Source organism: Neolamprologus brichardi, unplaced genomic scaffold (genome assembly GCF_056152115.1).
Source record: "Neolamprologus brichardi isolate AB-2024 unplaced genomic scaffold, ASM5615211v1 NODE_ptg000033l+_length_6344489_cov_1, whole genome shotgun sequence".
Taxonomy (NCBI): Eukaryota; Metazoa; Chordata; class Actinopteri; order Cichliformes; family Cichlidae; genus Neolamprologus; species Neolamprologus brichardi.
In genome coordinates, this window is record NW_028270137.1 from 2,138,368 (window position 1) to 2,158,404 (window position 20,037).

The 20,037-nt window shown below is 43.2% G+C and overlaps 1 long non-coding RNA gene and 3 other non-coding genes across 5 annotated transcripts; 1 reads left to right on the forward strand and 3 right to left on the reverse strand.

Annotated features, from left to right (window-relative positions):
• Positions 1-5,439: 5,439 nt before the first annotated feature.
• trnar-ucg (transfer RNA arginine (anticodon UCG)) lies at positions 5,440-5,512 on the reverse strand. Its single transcript has one exon. It is a non-coding gene; the product is annotated as a tRNA-Arg (tRNA).
• A 339-nt stretch (positions 5,513-5,851) lies between these two features.
• On the reverse strand, positions 5,852-5,925 carry trnai-aau (transfer RNA isoleucine (anticodon AAU)). Its single transcript has one exon. It is a non-coding gene; the product is annotated as a tRNA-Ile (tRNA).
• A 492-nt stretch (positions 5,926-6,417) lies between these two features.
• On the reverse strand, positions 6,418-6,491 carry trnai-aau (transfer RNA isoleucine (anticodon AAU)). The gene has a single exon. It is a non-coding gene; the product is annotated as a tRNA-Ile (tRNA).
• Positions 6,492-14,925: 8,434 nt separating this feature from the next.
• On the forward strand, positions 14,926-19,483 carry LOC148094610 (uncharacterized). 2 transcript variants are annotated; one of them, XR_015718453.1, is made up of 4 exons: positions 14,926-15,099; positions 16,549-18,085; positions 18,476-18,598; positions 18,753-19,483. It is a non-coding gene; the product is annotated as an uncharacterized LOC148094610 (long non-coding RNA). The 2 variants fall into 2 exon arrangements; XR_015718452.1 differs by lacking the exon at positions 14,926-15,099 and having other exon boundaries at positions 16,421-18,085.
• Positions 19,484-20,037: the final 554 nt, after the last annotated feature.

Here is a 20,037-nt window from a genome sequence, read left to right on the forward strand (position 1 = left end):
TAAAAACTGTCCAACAATAAAATACAACAGAAAGCACAAATATTCAGATAGACCATGGATCACTAAGGGTTTACAAAATGCATGTAAAAAGAAAAATACACTCTATAGGGAATTCCTAAAACAACAAACAAAAGATGCTGAAAATAAATATAAAAAATACAAAAATAAGTTGACCAATATTGTACGTGTATGTAGAAAGGAGTATTATAGTAAAATATTGAACAACAATAAACATAATATGAAGGGAATATGGGATGTTTGAAACGGTATTATTAAAAATAATTCTTGACAACAAAGTTATCCTCAATACTTTATCGACAATGGCAATATTATGGAAAACACTGTTGATAAGGTCAACAGCTTTAATCATTATTTTGTAAATATTGGACCAAAACTGGCAGAACAAATTCCTGAGTCACTGCCATCAGTAGACTGTAGTGAAAACCTGATTGATAGGAACCCTAACTCAATGTTCCTCACATCAGTGGAGGAAAAAGAAATAATTGACATTGTACACATGAGTAAATATAAAACATCAACTGATTGTAATGATATTGACATGGAAATCGTCAAGAAGGTCATTGAAGGAATTGTAGGACCTCTAACATATATTTGCAACTTATCATTTCAGACGGGAAAAGTGCCAAACAAAATGGAAATAGCTAAAGTTGTGCCGCTGTATAAAACTGGGGATAGACGCCACTTCACAAGTTACAGGCCTGTTTCTTTACTACCACAATTCTCCAAAATCCTAGAAAACCTGTTTAATAAACGATTAGACAAATTCTTAGATAAATATAAATCACTCTCTGACAGTCAATATGGATTCAGATCAAAAACATCAACATCTGGCATTAATCGAATCAATTGAGGAGATTACGAATGCTATAGATCAGAAACAGTATGCAGCTGGAGTATTTCTGGATCTCAAGAAAGCATTCGACACAATCAATCATGATATATTAATTAATAAACTGGAACGGTACGGGATCAGGGGGGTTGTACTGCAATGGGTGAAAAATTATTTAAGTGACAGGAAACAATTTGTGAAGCTGGGTGTCCATTCCTCATCATGCTTGGACATTGCTTGTGGTGTTCCACAAGGCTCTGTACTGGGTCCAAAATTATTTATCCATCCATCCATCTTCATCCGCTTTATCCGAGGCCGGGTCGCGGGGGCAGCAGCCTAAGCAAAGAGGCCCAGACCTCCCTCTCCCCAGCCACCTCCTCCAGCTCGTCCGGGGGAACACCAAGGCGTTCCCAGGCCAGCCGAGAGATATAATCTCTCCAGCGTGTCCTGGGTCTGCCCCGGGGCCTCCTCCCGGTGGGACATGCCTGGAACACCTCACACAGGAGGCGCCCAGGGGGCATCCTTGTCAGATGCCCAAACCACCTCAGCTGGCTCCTTTCGATGTGGAGCAGCAGCGGCTCTACTCTGAGCCCCTCCCGGATGGCCGAACCTCTCACCCTATCTCTAAGGGAGAGGCCAGCCACCCTTCAGAGGAAGCTCATTTCCGCCGCTTGTATCCGCGATCTCGTTCTTTCGGTCACTACCCACAGCTCGTGGCCATAGGTGAGGGTAGGGACGTAGATCGACCGGTAAATTGAGAGCTTCGCTTTTACACTCAGCTCCCTCTTCACCACGACGGACCGGTGCAGCGTCTGCATTACTGCAGCTGCAGCCCCAATCCGTCTGTCGATCTCCGGCTCCCTTCTCCCATCACTCGCGAACAAGACCCCGAAATACCTGAACTCCTCCACTTGGGGCAGGAACTCATCCCCGACCCGGAGTGGGCACTCCACCCTTTTCCGGCTGAGAACCATGGCCTCAAATTTGGAGGTGCTGATCTTCATTCCCGCTGCTTCACACTCGGCTGCGAACCGCTCCAGTGCGAGCTGGAGGCCCTCACCCGATGAAGCCAACAGAACCACATCATCCGCAAAGATCAGAGATGAGATTCTGAGGCCACCAAAGCGAAAGCCCTCCGCCACTTGGCTGCGCCTAGAAATCCTGTCCATAAAAATTATGAACAGAACCGGTGACAAAGGGCAGCCCTGGCGGAGCCCATCACCCACCGGGAACGAGTCCGACTTATTGCCGGCAATGCGACTCAAGCTCTTGCAACGGTTGTATAGGGATCGAATGGCCCGTAGCAATGGGCCAGACACCCCATATTCCCGCATCACCTCCCACAGGACACCCCGAGGGACACGGTCGAATGCCTTCTCCAAGTCCACAAAACACATGTAGACTGGTTGGGCAAACTCCCATGCACCCTCAAGTATCCTCGAGAGGATGAAGAGCTGGTCCAGTGTTCCGCGACCAGGACGAAAACCGCATTGTTCCTCCTGTATCCGAGGTTCGACTAGCGGACGAACTCTCCTTTCCAGCACCCTGGCATAGACTTTCCCGGGGAGGCTGAGGAGTGCGATCCCCCTGTAGTTGGAACACACCCTCCGGTCCCCCTTCTTAAAGATGGGGACCACCACCCCGGTCTGCCAGTCCAGGGGTACTGCCCCTGATCTCCACGCAACATTGCAGAGGCGTGTCAACCAGGACAGCCCTACAACGTCCAGAGCCTTCAGGAACTCGGGGCGGACCTCATCAACACCAGGGGCTCTGCCACCAAGGAGTTGTTTAACTGCCTCAGTGACCTCGCCCCCGGAAATTGGCGGGTCATTCCCCTCATCCCCAGACTCTGCTTCCTCCTCGGAAGACGTGTCAGTGGGATTAAGGAGGTCCTCGAAGTATTCCTTCCACCGCCTGACAATTTTCTCAGTCGACGTCAGCAGCGCTCCGCCAGCACTATACACAGTGCAGGTAGAGCACCGCTTTCCCCTCCTGAGACGCCTGACGGTTTGCCAGAACCTCTTCGAGGCAGTCCGAAAGTCTTTTTCCATGGCCTCTCCGAACTCCTCCCACACCCGAGTTTTTACTTCAGCCACTGCCCGAGCCGCATTCCGCTTGGCCCGTCGATACCTGTCGGCTGCCTCCGGAGTCCCACAGGCTAACCAAGCCCGATAGGACTCCTTCTTCAGCCTGGTGGCTCCCTTCACCTCTGGTGTCCACCATTTGGTTCGGGGATTACCACCACGGCAGGCACCAACCACCTTGCGGCCGCAGCTCAATGCAGCAGCTTCGGCAATGGAGACACTGAACATGGTCCATTCGGACTCAATGTCCCCCGCCTCCCTCGGAATGCTGTTGAAGCTCTGCCGGAGGTGTGCGTTGAAGATCTCGCGGACTGGGGCCTCTGCTAGTCGTTCCCAGCACACCCTCACTACGAGTTTAGGTGCACCAGGTCTGTCCAGCGTCCTCCCCCGCCACCTGATCCAACTCACCACCAGGTGGTGATCAGTTGACAGCTCAGCCCCTCTCTTTACCCGAGTGTCCAGAACATATGGTCGCAGGTCTGGTGATACGATTACAAAATCGATCATCGACCTACGGCCTAGAGCGTCCTGGTGCCACGTGCACTTATGGACACTCTTATGTTCGAACAAGGTGTTCGTTATGGCCAAACTGTGATTAGCACAGAAGTCCAATAACAAAGCACCGCTCGGGTTCAGATCAGGGAGGCCGTTCCTCCCAATTACGCCCCTCCAGGTCTCGCTGTCGTTACCCACGTGAGCATTGAAGTCTCCCAGCAGGACAACAGAGTCTCCAGGTGGAGCACCTTCCAGCACCCTCCCCAGGGACTCTAAGAAGGCTGGGTACTCCGAACTGCCACTCGGTGCATAAGCGCAGATGACAGTCAGGACCCGTTCCCCGACCCTAAGGCGCAGGGAACAAACCCTCTCGTCCACCGGGAAAAACCCCAACGTAGCGGCAGCAAGCCGAGGGGGTATTAGAATACCCACCCCAGCCCGCCGCCTCTCACCAGGGGCAACTCCAGACTGAGACAGAGTCCAGCCCCTCTCCAGGAGACTGGTTCCAGAGCCCAAGCCATGCGTAGAGGTGAGCCCGACTATATCTAGCCGGTACCTCTCAACCTCAAGCACCAACTCAGGCTCCTTCCCCACCAGAGAGGTGACATTCCATGTCATGTCCATGTCCAAAATTATTTATTATTTATATAAATGATATTTGTAAGGCATCTGATATATTAAAATTAGTATTATTTGCAGATGACACAAATATTTTTTGTGCAAAATTAAAAAATGGTTTAACAGGAACAAACTATCGCTAAATCTAAGTAAAACTAAAATAATCTTATTTGGGAATTCCCTTAGAAATGCACAAGTGCAGATTCATATAGATGGTGTGGAAATTGAAAGAGTACTTGAACATAAGTTTCTTGGTGTAATTATAGATGATAAATTAAACTGGAAGTCTCATATAGATCATATACATAACAAAATTTCAAGAAGTGTCTCAATCTTGAGTAAAGTAAAACACATTCTGGACCACAAATCACTCCACATTCTCTATTGTTCCCTGATTGCACCGTATTTGAATTACTGTGCAGAGGTGTGGGGCAATACTTACAAATGTTCGCTATCATCAATCTTTATATTACAAAAAAGGGCCATAAGGATAATCCATAAAACTGGTTACAGAGATCATACAAATCCACTATTCTTAAAATTAAAAATTCTAAAATTCACAGATCTGGTTCATTTTCTCACTGCACAAATTATATATAAAGCAATAAATAACCTGCTTCCTGACAATATTCTAAAAATGTTTTCTAAAAGGGAACGGGGATACAATTTGAGGGGGGAATTAAATTTAAAACATCCTCGTATCCGTACAACATTAAAAAGTTTTAGCATCTCTGTGTGTGGAGTGAAGCTGTGGAACAGACTAAGTAAAGATATAAAGCAATGTCCGAGCATGGCACAGTTTAAAAAGCGGTTTAAGGAGATGGTTTTTACAGGGTACAGGGAAGAGGTAGAGATTTGATAGGGTGTTCTTGTCTAATATTTTCATGTGTGTACGGGTGCACGGGTATGTTGGTATGGGTATATATATATTTGTAGGTTGTGTATCCTTTGAGGTGTTAATGGGGTTATTGAAAATGTGTATATGTGCGTATGTGTATGTACGTATGTATGGATAGATAGAAACATATATGTATATATATATATATATATATATATATATATATATATAACGAATAATAAAAAAAAAAAAATACACATGACATATAATGTAATTGCAAGGAGGTATTTCTGTAGTGTATTGATTACTAGATAGTGGAAAAGGGGTGGGATTAAATAAGCTTATGCTTCTTCCTGCTCCTTTTTTAACATGAAAGCTATTTGTAGTTGTGGTTGCTCGTTTTCTTTTTGTTTTGCTTTGTTTATTTGTCTCTTTTAATTCTATGTTGTTGTACTTTTTTAACATGTTCAAAACAAAGATTCAATGAATCAACCCGAGGTTGGCCTGCTGCAAATAAACTGGGAACGCATGCCTGCTCCTCAAGGACTCACAACCAACCACGAAGGGACTCGAACCCTCAATCTTCTGATCCGAAGTCAGACGCCTTATCCGTTAGGCCACGTAGTCTGGCAGAAGTTCCCACTTTTCATGAACGTTTGTTTGAGTCTGTTTGAGCCAACTGCTGGTGTGGGTTGGTCACGTGGCTGGTGGATATTGCTTGATTGTTGCTTGAAATAAGTGCATGCCACAGCATTTCTCCCATGTATCACGCTCTTAAAAACGTAGTCCTACCTGCCACATGCACAGTGGATCCACCCACTAAGCCAGAGTATCATCTGCCAATAGAGGTCATAAAGCTTACCTGGCCCGATCTGTCACCTGGAAGTTGGCAGAGGTTTTTTCTTGGATCCCACCAAACAAAAACCACAATATACTATGAGACGGCACATTGGACAGTTGCTGGAATGGCCAGTATGGGGCTTGAACCCATGACTTTGGCGTTATTAGCACCACGCTCTGACCAACTGAGCTAACCGGCCTACAACTTGTTCTTAAACCGACCCCTTTTTTTGTCTAATATACCAAAAAAGAGTGTGGAAGAACTGTTAAGAACACAAGAGAAATGTGTGTTTACAAGAAATTACTTCAACGTAGTGGGAAAAAAAAGTCTTCTGTAGACTTACAAAAAATGCTTTAAGAAGAAATTTGCCACAAAACAATACATGGTGTGCGTCTTCTAATGTTAGGGTCGATAGGTGTGATATAAAGCAGCAGTTTTTGATGCAGTATGCTGTGTCAGACTTTGGAAATGAGTGATTGATCCAGAAAGTAGCTGGAAAAGTGATTTGGAGATTGTAGCTAAGCATGTAATGCATTCATTAGCGTGTCATGTGTCAGTGAATTTTGTGGTTTGCTGTCATTTGTAGTTGCGTACATCACTCACTTGGAAGTTGGCAGAGGTTTTTTTCTTGGATCCCACCAAATAAAATCCACAGTCTATCAGGAGACAGCACCTTGGATGGGTGGTGGAATGGCCAGTATGGGGATTGAACCCATGACCTTGGCGTTATTAGCACCACACTCTGACCAGCTGAGCTAACTGGCCTACAACATGTGTGCGAACCGATCCTTTTGTTGACTAATATACCAAAAAGAGGGTGGAAGAACTGTTAAGAACACAAGAGAAATGTGTGTTTACAAGAAATTACTTCAAGCTATACCAATGAAAGCCAACTCTTGGAAGGTCCTACTGATCAGAAGCCACCTATGCATTTCAGCTGATGAAAAATGTGGCTGGAGAAACTAACAAAGTCATACTTTAGTAGACTAAAATAGGAAAACAGTCGAAAGCACTGTGTTTCCTAATGAAAATGCTTCAAGTATAGCGGCATGGCTGTTTTTTGAACAAACTCCAACACATTCCTTCAAGGGGCAGTGAAACAGAGCTTGATGTCTTGCTCTTTTTACTGCGTGGTTGTTTTGTTCCATCGCTGCTTGACTTTCCTTTGCTGCTCTTCTTTCTGAAAGCTTTTGCTGTCCTTGCTTCTTTGGGAAGCTTTTTCCAGTCTTTCTGTGGCACAATCTTTCCGTTTGGAGCTCTTGATTCACCCATCTGACGTCCTGTCCTCTATCCTGAGGAACCAGGGATCAGTGTGGCAGTCTGCAGTTTGTACAAAGATCACTTGGTTACTACTGAATCAAAACACCTGAAATAAAGCCCCAAATTAAGATAAATTTAGCAGGTAAAGGACTTTACTCACCTAGATATTTACGCACACCCACAGCACGTGGTGTGGTAAAGGTCGGCCAAGATTTTGACCACATGTCAGAAACTGGATCAAAATTGGACTAAACTCACTTGAACTCTGACTTTGTCTGCACTTAGAACTATCACAAGACATTAAAACAAAACATCGGACATTGATGACATCACAGGAATCTAACATTCTAATCTATGCAAACTGTCTCCATGGCTACATAATATCAAATTAAATCATAGCAAAGGAGTAAAAAGCAGGATCAGTCTTAGGGTGTATGTTACATGTTTGCCAGTTTGGATGAGTGAGTGCAATACTTCATCGGCCTGTGTTGTAGCAACCTGTTGAACCTGCTGAGAAACTTTTCTTTGTCCACTCTGCCCCAAACTTCACATGCTCCATAAAAGTCGAGGCCTAGAGACCTCTGCATAGTTATTAGCATTAGGTTATCAGTATCATCTGATATATATGACATTTACAGTACAGTACTCACACATGACATAGGAGGAATAAATATGAACTTTTTGACATAAATTTGATCATATGAAATTGGATTTTTTTTAAATATGAAACTTTTTCCTTCCGTCATACTTCAGAAATATAATATATTAAGTTTTGAACATTTTAAAACATTTAAGTTTGCTCGTTGTATTTATAAGATCCTACATGGACGTGCTCCACAATCATTGGTCAGTCATGTTAAAATCCATTATCAGTGGAAAACAAACCTGATCCTCTACTAGAGGCGATTGTGCAATACCTTTTAGACATAACACTCAGCAAACAGTTATTATCAGTTAAAGTCAGTGAGATTTGGAGTGATACATGACACATGACGGAATAAGACACGCAGACTTAGCATGACGAACCGATGAGGAACACGTACACTGTGAATACATACAGAGGGAAAAGAGGACTAGAGATGAGACATGGACATAACTAAGCACAAACAGAACATGATGGCTGGGGGGGAAACACACGTGACAGAAGGAATGGGTCACAAGGGCAAAACATGTAAACGAGAGGAGGAGACGGGAGAAAAAGACATTACTGAAATACATGAAGGGCCAGGGCTGGGGCAGCCAACCAGTCACAGACAAACAGCCACATTTTTTACTGTGTCACCGCAAAGAGCCACATCATACACCTGGGCACACATGAACATCACCCATCCCTTCCTCTGTCCTGCGTTCAGTTTGGGGTATCAAACTCAGGACCCTAACCCCATCAGGCCGGGGTCTTTGTGTGGAGTCTGCATGTTCTCTCCAGCTTCCTCCCACAGTCTAAAGACATGCAGTCAGTGGGGGTCTTCTCGCCCCGTTCACATTTACACAGAGATGCATTGAAGATCACCTTGTGGTTAGTGCCTTCTGTTGTAAAGACCCACCTTTTAGCACATCCCAGCACACCCACTCACTTCACCAGATGCACCTTGTTTAGTTCTCTCACCTTTGATTGGGTGTGGTGCTTGTCCTTAATTGCACTCACCTGTCACACATTATATAAGGACTGCATTTACTTTTGGCTCACTCTTTCTTCACTCCCACACGGGGCGGCAGCAGAGCATTGGCAGTCCATGTGTGTCTTTCCTTCCTTCCTTCTTTGCTTCATTGATTTGAGAATTATTGATTGGAGAATAAAATGAGAACCCCGTGAATGATTAGATGTCTGCTTATTCTTATTCTAATCGGATGAACCCATGATGCTGATTACTCAACCCTGAGCCTTCCGTCCTTCATAACACCTTCTATTCGATGTACAGACTGAATAATAACACCTTCTAATTAGTTCTGTCTCCTATTGGTGCTCTTCTACGAGTAATCAGTGATTGATGGCTTACTAAGCTTAACTTTTTTCACAACATTGATAACAAACACAAAACAACAACAACATATATTACCTAAAAAAAACTTGATTGGACCACAGTTTGGATGTTCATCCTACATGTTTATTGAGATTGTCTAATGTCTGCGACGGTATCTTCTCCCACGTCTGCGGACACCCGAGGCCTTGTGGGCTCTCCTGCGTCTGCGAACGGGGCGAGAAGACCTCGCACGTTTGCGTCTATACCTGCGTCGTGGCATCGTCCAAAACGGCGGTACCTGCTCCACGTCACGGGTTCTATTTATGGACTCAACTTTAGTGATGTCACTGCTGATGCTGTCACTGTTGGTGTGACCTCATGACTCATTCATCCCATCTGAACTGTGGTGTAATTATGAGGTCACAGGGGGACGTGAATTTATTCACAAAGTTGAAAGAGAGTTTGGGTCATAACTCAAAGACACAATGATGCAGTCAAATCATTGGAATTAAATATCTGTAAATTACACGATTTAGAGGGGTCTGACATCACATCCAGTCTCTCTGCTGTGATGTCAAATATCAACGCCCAAACCCCACGACCGACAAATAACACAGAACACGCAGCCAGTGACGCACCAAACACACACCACGTTTAGTGACCAATAAATCAAGTGCCACAGGTGGTGTAAATGACAGCTCAGGGATGTGTAATGATGTTGATTTTTTCTGTTCTTGTTCCTTTTTACCAAGCCGGGTTTGTTGGTCCTTGTTTCCCTCTCCTGCTGAGTTCATAAGCCACATACACGCATTGCTGGCCCAAGGGGACCCTGGAGAAGAGCATCCCACAAGCTGCTGCCACGAGAGACCAACTATTCAAGTCTAGTCTATTAATTAATGAAAGACCAAGACAGACTTTTAATTCATTTGAAAGCCTGATGCTTAACATTGTCCACCCCAGCTGTGAAATTCAGAAACCAGTCTTACTTGTTAACATCTATTGTCCACCTGGGCCTTACACAGAGTTTCTGTCTGATTTCTCAGACTTTATATCTGATTTAGTTCTGAGCTCAGATAAAATAATTATTGTGGGTGATTTTAACATCCATGTAGATGCTAAAAATGATAGCCTCAACATGGCATTTAATCTGTTATTAGACTCAATTGGTTTGTCTCAAAATGTAAAAGAACCCACCCACCACTTTAATCACACTCTAGATCTTGTTTTAACATATGGCATAGAAACTGAACATTTAACAGTGTTTCCTGAAAACCCTCTCCTGTCTGATCATTTCCTGATAGCATTTACATTTACAATAATTGATTATGCAGCAGTGGAGAGTAGACTTTATCAAAGTAGATGTCTTTCTGAAAGCGCTGTAACTAAGTTTAAGAATATAATCCACCCACTGTTATCATTGTCAATGCCCTGTACAAACACAGAGCAGAGCAGCTATCTGAACGCTACCCCAAAAGAGGTCGATTATCTGGTTAATAATTTCACCTCCGTACGACTCTGGATACTGTAGCTCCAGTGAAAACTAAGGTCTCTAATCAGAAGTACCTGACTCCGTGGTATAATTCTCAAACACGTACCCTAAAGCAGATGACTTGTAATCTGGAGAGGAAATGGCGTGTCACAAATTTAGAGGATCATCATTTAGCCTGGAGAAATAGTTTGTTGCTTTATAAGAAAGCCCTCCGCAAAGCCAGAACATCTTACTATTCGTCACTGATTGAAGAAAATAAGAACAACCCCAGGTTTCTCTTCAGCACTGTAGCCAGGCTGACAAAAAGTCAGAGCTCTTTTGAGCCAACCATTCCTTTAGCGTTAACTGGTAATGACTTCATGAACTTCTTCACAAATAAAATTGTTATCATTAGAGAAAAAATTACCAATAATCATCCCACAGATGTAATATTATCTACAGCTACTCTTAGTACCATTGATATTAAGTTAGACTCTTTTTCTCCAATTGATCTTGAGTTAACTTCAATAATTACTTCCTCCAAACCATCAACGTGTCTTTTAGACCCCATTCCTACAAAACTGCTCAAAGAAGTCCTGCCATTAATTAATTCTTCGATCTTAAATATGATCGACCTATCTCTAATAATCGGCTATGTACCACAGGCCTTGAAGCTGGCTGTAGTTAAACCTTTACTCAAAAAGCATCTCTAGACCCAGCAGTCTTAGCTAATTATAGGCCAATCTCCAACCTTCCTTTCATATCAAACATCCTTGAAAGAGTAGTTGTCAAACAGCTAACAGATCATCTGCAGAGGAATGGCTTATTTGAAGAGTTTCAGTCAGGTTTCAGAGCTCATCACAGCACAGAAACAGCTTTAGTGAAGGTTACAAATGATCTTCTTATGGCCTCTGACAGTGGACTCATCTCTGTGTTTGTCCTGCTAGACCTCAGTGCAGCATTCGATACTGTTGACCATACTATCCTATTAGAGCGATTAGAACATGCTTTGCGCAACATCTCTAAAATTAGAAATATCCTGTTTCAGAGTGACGCTGAAAAACTAGTTCATGCATTTATTACTTCCAGGCTTGACTACTGCAATTCATTATTATCAGGATGTCCAAAAAACTCACTGAAAAGTCTTCAGCTAATCCAAAATGCTGCAGCAAGAGTACTGACAGGGACTAGAAAGAGAGAGCAGATTTCTCCTGTTTTGGCTTCCCTTCATTGGCTTCCTGTTAAATCCAGAATTGAATTCAAAATCCTGCTCCTCACATACAAGGTCTTAAATAATCAGGCCCCATCTTATCTTAATGACCTTGTAGTACCATATCACCCTATTAGAGCACTTGTTGTTCCTAGAGTATTTAAAAGTAGAATGGGAGGGAGAGCCTTCAGTTTTCAGGCCCCTCTTCTGTGGAACCAGCTTCCAGTTTGGATTCAGGAGACAGACACTATCTCTACTTTTAAGATTAGGCTTAAAACTTTCCTTTTTGCTAAAGCATATAGTTAGGGCTGGACCAGGTGACCCTGAATCCTCCCTTAGTTATGCTGCAATAGATGTAGGCTGCCGGGGGATTCCCATGATGCATTGAGTTTTTTCCTTTCCAGTCACCTTTCTCACTCACTATGTATTAACAGACCTCTCTGTATTGAATCATATCTGTTATTAATCTCTGTCTCTCTTCCACAGCATGTCTTTATCCTGTCTTCCTTCTCTCACCCCAACCGGTCGCAGCAGATGGCCCCGCCCCTCCCTGAGCCTGGTTCTGCCGGAGGTTTCTTCTTGTTAAAAGGGAGTTTTTCCTTCCCACTGTCGCCAAAGTGCTGCTCATAGGGGGTCATATGATAGTTGGGTTTTTCTCTGTATCTATGAAGCGCCTTGAGGCAACATTTGTTGTGATTTGGGCTATATAAATAAAATTGAATTGAATTGAATTGAATTAAGCCGTTGACATACTCTTACACTCACTGAGCAGTTGTCCCCCAAAGAAACCAAATTCCTAGAAATCAAAACATGGAAATGTTTGCACACAGTTGTCATTTTGTGCAGAGGTCCACCCTACCTCCCAACCTCAGATCTCCACGCATACACAAACTAAGGCACATAAGTCTGCACACATCCAGACATTAACAGATACACACACATGACCACCCTTTATATCGGTGGACCTCCACCAGGCCTCACTGCACTCCTCTTCTCAGAGAAACCCTCAACAGAAGAGTTGAGAAACACAAAACTTGTGAGATCTGAATGTCCTGGTGAGTCTCCACCTGTTACAGGTGGATGCTGCCTGGACTGTCTCAAGACAGACCAGACCAGGTGCACCACAGACACTTCAAACCTCATCTCAGGTCAAAAACTAAAAGAACAACATAAACAAGGAGAAAACTTGCCTTAGAAACATGCAGGGTTAGAGGAGACGGCAGCCGTGTAGAGGTGAGCCTGTGTGAGTCCTTTTTCTTTTAGTGAACAACAGAAAAACAGAAAAAAGAAAGAAAACTTACCTTAAAAATCTGTAGAGTTGTTTTCTCTGAGACATGTTGGAATCTGTAAACAGTTACTCCGAAAAGGATCCAGATGTTTCAAAATACTTCTCTGGCGAACGTTTCAATTCTGCGAACATAAATGCTGTGATTAATGGACTAAAAGTCATCGCTTCTCACCCCTATTTATGGATTCAAGGATCAAAGGATCAAATTGGTGGTAAGATTCTAAATATATGTGATGTCATAATCCTGTTAGTTTGGAATACACAAAACAATAAGCACAGTTGAACAGACACATACACACACTCCCAAAAACTAGCCAGCCCTCATGAGGAGGTTGCGACGCCCTCCTGGTGCGGGAAAGAAAGCAGGAAAAACCGGGAGCGGGCCGCTTCACCGCTCTTTACATTAATGGACCGCCCCAAAGAAATCCAAACACGGAAATGCTTGCACACACATGTGATTATGCGCAGAGGTCCACCCTACCAGCCAACCTCAGATCTCCATGCAGGCACATATGAATGCACATACATTTACACACATCCAGAGATAAACTCCCCCAAAGAAATCCGAACATGGAAACTTTTGCGCACACTGCACACACATTCAGAGTTCATAATGTACTGGTGAGTCTCCACCTGTTACAGGTGGATGCAACCTGGACTGTCTCAAGACAAACGAGACCAGATCCACCAAAGAAACTGCAGATGTGAGGACATGCGTCTTTTTGAAATATATAAAACAATAAACACGGTCGTGCAGACACATACACTCACACAGGCTGCGAAAGCCTAGCCAGCCCTCGTGATGGGGTGGACCTCCTCCAGGCCTCACTGCCTTCCCCTCCTGAGAGAAACCCTTTATAGAAGAGTTGAGAAAGACACAATTTGTGAGATCTGAATGTTCTGGTGAGTCTCCACCTGTTACAGGTGAGTGCAGCCTGGACTGTCTCGAGACAGACCAGATCAGCTGCACCACAGACACTTCATACCTCATCTCAGGAGAAAAACTGAAAGAACAACATAAAAAAGGAGAAAACCGACCTCAGAAACATGGCCAACATCTGTTTGATTAGACTAACAAATAATGGTTGACCATTTTCAGGTGCTCGCCTAACCTTCAGTAGTTGTTCGAGGTCATTGAAACGCTTAGGTTTTATATATCCAGTTTCCTTGGATTGATAATCTGTCTCGTATTGAAATTGTTCTTTGGTCAGTTTTGCCTGTTGCAGAATTTCAGGGTCGCTCTTGTTGACTTTAATAGCCACGATCTGTCTGTTTGCTCTGTGAATTGGTTAGAAACAAAACTGAACTTGTTTTGGTTTCTTTTGTAAAATGCTCTGAAAACATCTGGAAAGGGTTTGGGTTGGTGTCAGGTCAACGTCCGTTATGCCATAAAGTATAATGGGTGAGCGCTCGTATTATGGGTTTTGGGATCAAAGCAAAGCTACCACATCATGAAGGATCGAAGCAAAGCTACCGCGTCATGAAGGATCGAAGCAAAGCTACCGCGTCACAAGGGATCAAAGTGATTCTAATGTATGCGCAGGCGCACACACACATGTTTGTTTGTGTAATATTGTTCACACTAAATTTGACCGTAGGCAATTTAATATGAGTCAATCAAAGAAAATGTTAGTTTTGGAGAATTTTGAAATTACGAAAATGACAATTACGAGAATTTTTGTTCGTGTATTTTTTTTCTTTTGCATAACATGTCGAGCTTTTCTGTATATAGCCATGTCGTAGATTCCGAAGCAAACAAGAAATTGATGAAAATGTTCTATTTTATTTTAACAATCATCAACTGCATATGCAGGTTTCGTACGGGTGCTTGAAATCCTTGAAAAATCTTGGATATATTGTAGTGCTTCTATTTCGGATTTGGTGCTTAAAACGTCTTGAAACTGTATTTCATTCACCACAAATAACTATCTGACTGAATAGTTTTCTTATCAGATAGAGAAATAAAATGGCAAAGTCTAAAAGCAACATTTCTCTGCCTGGGCTGCCTTGTACCTCTGCACGTCAGTCTGTTTCAATGTGTGACCCCCCACCCCCTCCCCGAACAGTCGGGGGTGAGCGCACTAACGTGCCTGGAGGCCGTTTTAATGAGTGTTTGCTGGAAAACGAAAAATACAAGAAGGAGTCTGCAAGAAGGATTTGTACGTTTTCACTGTGGAGGAGTTTGCGTAAGTCCTAGTAAATCATTTTCTCCAGTGTGGACGTTACACATGCTAATTTTTAAAATCGTTTTTATTATTTTGCTAGCTAGCAAACTCGCGGGATAAATGATTGAAATGCACTCAGTGTGATGCAATACGGTGCCGCTATTCTAACAGTTAGTTATTGCAGGGTAATTTCTGGAATATGCTGTGAATTTAACCAAGATTACACAGCAGTAGCAGTAATGCGAGTTACTTCCCCAAAGTGAAAGCTTTAAACGTTAGCCCGATGCTTAACTAGCCAACTCAAGCTTTCTGATTGAAGGCTAAAAGCAGCGTTGTCACCAAGTAAACAGAATATTGATTCTATTTTGGTGTATTGCTGCAGTTTTTTCAAGTATTAACTTGGTGCTTTTGGCAACCTTAGGGGGAAATAATGGTAATATGACTGATCCATATGGACACAAAGAATATAGACTTTTTTGTGCTACCGAAGTTCCGTGGCTTTCATTCAAAATCTGTTTATTGTTAAACAACTTGAAGATTATAATGGCTTCAAACTCACATTGAGGCCTGTGGGGCACTATCAGCCACTGAAACAGTAGACAAATGAATATTTCATACCTTAAGGCTGCCTGTTTATTTAAGGGAGATGAACAATACATTATAATTGTATATAATAATATCACAGATGATAGATTAAATAGGTTTTTGATAGATGCTTGTGCATTGTTAAAGTCTTATATGTTGAATTGATCTGAGTATGTCATCTGTTCAAAGCCTCTCCCAGTCAGTGCTGTTCTCTATGCCTGTCTTACTCTACATGATCTTTTTTAACATCAGCATGCTAAAGGACTTGTTTGGAAGAGACTGCTATTTTATACGCTAAAATATGTTTTTCTTCTGGTTGGTGAAAACACTTTATTATCCTCTAATAGATTTTTTAAATGCTTGGTGATGGTAGTACCCAAAACTAGCTGCATCAGGTACTTCCCTGTGTATTTGGAGAGGATCAGAAGTCCCAGGAATAAAAAAGCAACTAATTATTTATCTGCACAGCCGTACAAGTGGCTGACTGCTAGTTTGTTCCTCTGAGGCCGTGTCCTAGTCAGTGTGTCTCGCTAGATTTCTCTCTCTTCTGTTAATTGAGCCTTTTTGTTTGTTTTGTGCAGTTCTGCTTAATAAGTGAAATTAATAAAAGCCGCAGAAATATTTTCATTGCATTTCTGTTTGTTCTGTACTTGCTAACTGTCAGTTCAGAAGAAAATGTAGCTGCTGTTTGCCAACAAACTCAGTTCCTTTGCCCGATAATTTCCTTCAAAAAAATGGCTACATATATATTTATAAGCTGAGTTATTATATAGCTGAATAATTATATCTTTCAATTCATAACTAATAATGTTTTATTTTAAATTTGTGTCTTTTAGCTTCTTCTGCTTATTATTGTTATCCATCCATTTTCTTCTGCTTATCAAGGACTGGTTTACCCGGGCAGCAGCCTAAGCAGAGAAGCCCACATCTCCCTCTCCCCAGCCACCTCCTCCACTTCTTCTGGGATAACACCAAGACATCCTCAGGCCAGCTGAGAGATATAGCCTCTCCAGAGAGTCCTAGGTCTGCCCTGGGCCTCTTTCTCCTTTTCTCATCAGCCTCTCTTCAACGTGTAGGAATAGCAGCTCTACTCTGAGCCCCTTTTGAGTAACTGAACTCCTCAGCCTGTCTTTAAGGGAGAGGCAACACCCTTAGAGAAAGCTCGTGTCTTCATCTGTCAGTCCTCTGCTCACCTGTCCCCAAACTCGTAAACAAGAGAAGATTAAAGTCCTCCGCTTGATGCTGCAAGTCATTGTTTTTTATTGTCTTTTTCTTAATATATTCAGATAATTCTAAAAATATATGTACAACAGTTTGTTTATGCAGTCAGCATTTGTATATATGCAGCAGTATTCTCAAACAAGCAACAGTGAACGCACCTGTGTGAGGCAAATTCCACAATCACAGTTCAATCAGTCCCCCCACCCTGACACTTTTTTCCACTTTAAGTGAGGAAATGGAATTAAATCTGACACATCTTTATCTTTTTTGGACATATCAACATATCTTTTTAAGGTTAAGAGAATATGGTCATCAGATTGGAGAAGCTGAACAATCAGAGCTGTGATAATAATATTTAAGGATATTTAAGGTGTGTTGACTGGTTCATAACGTCAGCTCATGTGAGAAAACATCCCATGCTAAAAGTTGCCGCTAGCTGCTGGTTGATGGTGAATTTATTGTGTGTTTCCACCGTCTGTACAGATGAAGAGTAGCAGAGCTGGAGATGAGGCAGGAGGAAGAGTTGACTCAATTCAATTTCAGTTTATTTATATAGCGTTAATCACAACAACAGTCACCTCAAGACACTTTATACTGCAAGGTGGAGGCCCTATTGTAATACAGAGGAAACTAAATGATCAAAACAAGCCCTTTTGAGCGAGCACTTGGTGACTGTGGGAAGGAAAAACACCATTTTAACTGGAAGAAACTTCCAGTAGAAGCAGGTATAGGGAGGGGCAGCCTCTGAGGACTGGTTGGGGTTGAGGGGAGGGAGAAAGGACAAAGGACACGCTGTGGAAGAGAGCCACTCTATGAGCTGTTCATTCAGTTTGTGGTTTAGCTCGACTCCATGACGTTTCTGAACTAATGCTTTGCTCAATTAATGTTGCAATGAATTATGGGTGAATTTTACTGATATTCTATCTTTATGTTGTCACCAAACAGATCTACAGATTTAGGATTAGCTACAGGCTCCTCTACCCCTGCTAGCCCTTCTGTCCTGCCCAGGATGGCGCCCCTGGTGCCCCCTCATAAGGTCCAGCAGTCCTACTGTCCATCCAGCAGCTCCTTCTCCCCTCTTACAGCCCCTATGGGAGCTCCATCTGTGGTGGCTACAGGCCTTACAGCTACAGCTACGGTGGCGGCTACAGCCTGGGAGGATACAGACACACACCTCACCTTGAGGACGTCCCCCCAGCAGGTTTGTGCAGCAGGCTGAAGAGATGGAACAACAAGCACTCACATATTCATATGAGTACATTTAGTTGTTTTGAGAGGTGTACTCAACACAGGACAGTGGCTGCAGGTGCTAATTGTTTTGAGTTCAAAGTAATTAAGGCTGCTGTTGCAAAGTTTGATAATAGAATCTGAAGCTGGTAATGTTCAGGGCTGCAGTACACGTGTAAAGATGAGTCTGCTTGTATGACATCATATGTGCCTTTGTGTAACTCAGTGGCAAATAAATTGGGTACCATAGCTCCATATGCCATTAGTTACTTTACAAGTGTAAGGAAAAGCAGAAGGACTTGTTTTTGGTTAAGACCAGTTAAAATGATGAATGTCTTTCATTCAGTTTCCTTGCTTGGTTTAGACACTAACTGGGCGAGCGAGGAGGACGACCACGTGGTGGCCAGAGGAGAATATGACTTTACAGCTGCTTCTCAGGAGGAGCTTTCTATGCAAGATGGAGAGATGCTCAACCTCGCTCCTAAAGGTGATGAGCTTTTTACTGGCTGCGGGACATTTGATTCTGAGTGCTTTGACCCAAAACCTTCTATTTTTGTTTTCCTTATCTTAGAAATAACAGATGAGGGCTCTTCTTTTGTGTGAGCGTGCCCCATGTTTACAACTATCTCCCTCGTGTTTAGAGCTACAGCCCCGTGTGCGTGGCTCGCTCCTGGCCAGCGTGGACGGTGAGACCACCGGCTCGTCCCAGCAAACTACGTTAAGATCCTCAGCAAGAGAAGAGACCGCCGGGCCACAGATGTGGAGAGGCTCGCTCAGGCCCAGCAGGCGAACACGCAGGCACCCCAAACAACCTCAGCTGCACAAATCTGTGTCTCTCCTGCAGCCCATAAACGTACAGCATCTACCCGCATCATGTACAGTACATGAATGACCCGTCTCGTCAGATTCATTAGGCTCAGCTGTGTCCCCCTCCTGAGTTTCCTCGTTTCCCTCTGTGTGTATTTATAGTAGTGATGGCCAAACAAAGCTTTCTGAAGCTTGTGTTGAAAAACGATTCATTACTGGAAGCTTTTTAACACAGTCCTCTGTGGTGACATCTGCTGGTCAAAAATATGAAGAGCAGCTTGAATCTACAAAAAACTGAACTGCTTCATTATGATTGCCCACTCTGCAGAGTGGAATTCACAATTCACAATTGGACGTCACTGATCACGTGACTGTGGCCAAACGACTCGAGCATCGACAGAGTGCTTCTGAAGCGGTGTGTTGGTGTTTTTGACACACGCGCCGGAGCGTCAGCTTCAAGCGGGCCATCACTAATTTATAGCATTCGTCCTCTTGTGTGCGTTACTGGTCCGTCTGTGTTCCTCCATGCTGTTTTTCCTGCTTGTCATCCTTCGTGTTTTAACTCCATTCCCTCGTGTCCAGGTTTCTTATTTGGTTTTCAACTTTCCCAGTTTAGGTTTTCCTAGTTTTGTTTCTCGCCTCCCTCGCCTTTGTTTGTATGTCACTCTCCATAAATAAAGCTCACTCACATCAGCAATGCCTGCATCTTGGGTCCTCCATTCATATCTCAACACGCAAACCCTGACATTTATTGTGTAGTTACATACTGCTAGGAAGTGCTGACAAAATATGAAATTATGATGCTATTTATGTAGAGGCACAGTACCAACACAGAACAGCGGGGACACAGAACCAAAACCTAAGAACTAACAAAGACACATCAAGAAATCAAAGATTAATAAAACAAAACAGAAAACACTGAGCCAGCGACCCAGGACCGTGACATTCAGTTTCTCAAGGAGTAATCAAAGCAAACATTTGTTTCTTTTTATGAATAAGAGATTTCCTTTATGGGTTACGTGATGGTGTAAGTTCCAGCACAGCTCATTTAGTTTGCAGAAGTGCTCCGAGGCCCCTATGAAACACATGATTGAAAGAATCTAATAAATTAGAGGGTGC